We start from the raw sequence: 2670 nt of genomic DNA, 5'->3' as shown, positions 1-2670 counted from the left end.
GTTCGCTGGAGTAAGAGGCTTGGAGCAGAAAGGCAATTAGGGCACAGAGAAGATGACGACGAGTTTTCAAGTTGCAGACGAGAATGAAATTTAAAAAGTAACAGGCAGTTTTAAATAAGCCAGTCGGCGGACACGTGTATGATCAAGATCAATCCAGATTGATGATCGCGATTGGGCGACGATTCGAAAAGGCAAAAGTGAATCGAATCGAAGTTGACATTTTGAGGAACTGTCGTTTGGAGTTAAAAGCAATGATGGTTTTGGTTGTGGCAGACACGTGGCAAATCCCGCATAAAAGCTGAAGATGTTCACGTAACTCGAGGAGAGTGATGACACAACAGCATTAAATGCGACTTGACATTTATGAGGACAAGCAATCGTTCAGGTTCCTTGTTCGGTTTTCACATTCGGTATAATCATACCAAGCCCTCGGCGTTCCCGAACGCTTGTCTGGCGGGGCTCGTGATACGGGAAAAATATCGCTGAACCAGGTCTGTCCTTGGTTTAGCCATCAACCTCGGTAGGAGACGAACCAACCAAGTTAGGTTCGGGCGAACCGGGTTCGAAGATGGCGTTTTCAGGAAGAAACCAAGTATGGTCAACAAGCAAGCACGACTCCGAAATTCTCAGGATGAATAACCCGTCAAAGAGACGGTTATCAACACCTCACGGGAGTGGACGATCGTGCCAACTCGGATAGCCACCATGCCCTAATTTCAAAATCGTGCAACCAGGGGAGGTTATCCATTATCCCACTCACTAACGGACATAACCGTCAAGATCTTACGGTCATTAAAAGAAAGCACGTACGAGTTCAACGGAAACCCACGTGCAAAGAAGGTATCTGAATCTTATTCTCAATTATCGTATTATTACTTTAGCTCTGCAATTAGTCAGAGCCTTTGTGATCATTTCATTAACTGATTTAGCCATCGGAGGTTGACTCCCGACCCCGACGGTCGGGCCACATCTAACGATTGTTTTACAGGTCATTATCAGGTGATCTAAGGGCTAAGCAGATTTTGGACGCATCAATATGAAAAGGAAAATTCTTTCTAGACAGTGGATACCATTACTAGATAAGGTGTTTTTTTTTCTTAATTTTTTAAAGCAATTGTTTATTTATTATCTTCCAAAAATAGAAGGAATGAAATATGAACAATGAATAAGAAAACGCACTTCAAAGTTTAGGATTTAGACAATCCGGTAGGTCCCTTAGGCTATTACCTTTGCAATCATTCAATTTCATTCCTGATATCAAAAAAGAACATCAATATGGATCCCATACGGAACCTTCTTTCCAACAGTAATCGGGATGGGTTTTTTTTTATTTTTTTTTATTTTTTTTGTCGAAATCAGCATAGGTATAAATTCAATAGTATAGCTTCTTACAGATAAGCAGAGATACAACATTAAGCAGCATTAATAAATAGAGAGCTAGTTTTGGCTTTTTCGGGAAATACAAATGATGTCACTGTTGTGTCATGTGTGAATACAGAATTAGGGAAACTGAATCTATAATCTAAATTATAAAATTCAAGCATCTCTAAACAGAGGCGGAGCAAGAATTTAACATTTGGAATGCCTGAATAATAATTATAAAATTTCTACCATTAATATTGTTGCTCCAAAATCCTGCTCAGCAACGCAAGTGAACTAACTTGCATAAACGTGCTCGACCGGCTTGGTCAAGTATCGCCTCCAACAATCAAGTTAGTGAAGCATATAGCTTTAGATGAAGAAATGAAATTGTAGATCTCGATTCTAGTCGGAATAACTCAAGAATACATACCTTTTAATGATGAAAGTATAGATATTTATTAATTAAGAACGACTACCATGACCTGGGCGGTGATGGAGTTTGACTTGAACACTATGATTGTTCTTAACACCCCCCAAATACGGATTCACATCCTCTGTAATTCCTTTCTCTACAATTCCCTGTAATTCCCTCATAAGATTGTGCCATGTGGCATTCAAGTAATCCAACGGTTATCTAATTTAAAATAAATTTGAATTTTATTTAAACCCACCCATAAATTTAAATTTTATTTAAACTCTAGTTTATTGGGTAACCTTTGGATTACTTAAATGCCACATGGCACAATCCTATGAGGGAATTGTAGGGAAGGGAATTACAGAGGATGTGAATCCCCCAAATACAACCAAACTGTCATCCACTGGTAGAGTATTACTTGTATTTTTGTGGTGGAGTCTAATCCAGGCTCTAATTCGTTTGTGGTTAGACCAAGGTTCTGATCAGTCTGGTTCACCATAGTTCCACCCGAACTGGTCTATTATGAATCACCCATATCATAAGCCCCCAGCCATTTGGTACCAGCTTGATGCTCAACCAAAAGACTAGTTGAACTCGCTCTACTTTGGTCGAATAGGACTTGTATTGGTTCTGCTCGATCAACATTGTGGATTGCGCAGGCAGCACATTGAAGAGCGACATGACCATTCGTAGAGCACGTTCTTTAAGAGCCCTTCCTCTATGGCCACATGGCCATGTCCCTGATCACGTCATTATGACAGTTTTAAAATCAAATAGTCATTAAATCCCTATCGTTCAGGTGTGCCCTACTATTGCCATTGATTGAGAATCTGATGGAATGTCAAGGTCGATCATCATCGAATTAGTTCCGTAGGATCATAATCTTTTTTGAG

This window comes from Hakea prostrata, unplaced genomic scaffold (assembly GCF_041222555.1).
Source record: "Hakea prostrata isolate BN-2017 unplaced genomic scaffold, UWA_Hpros_2 contig_153, whole genome shotgun sequence".
Classification (NCBI taxonomy): domain Eukaryota; kingdom Viridiplantae; phylum Streptophyta; class Magnoliopsida; order Proteales; family Proteaceae; genus Hakea; species Hakea prostrata.
This window is presented reverse-complemented; position numbering follows the sequence as displayed.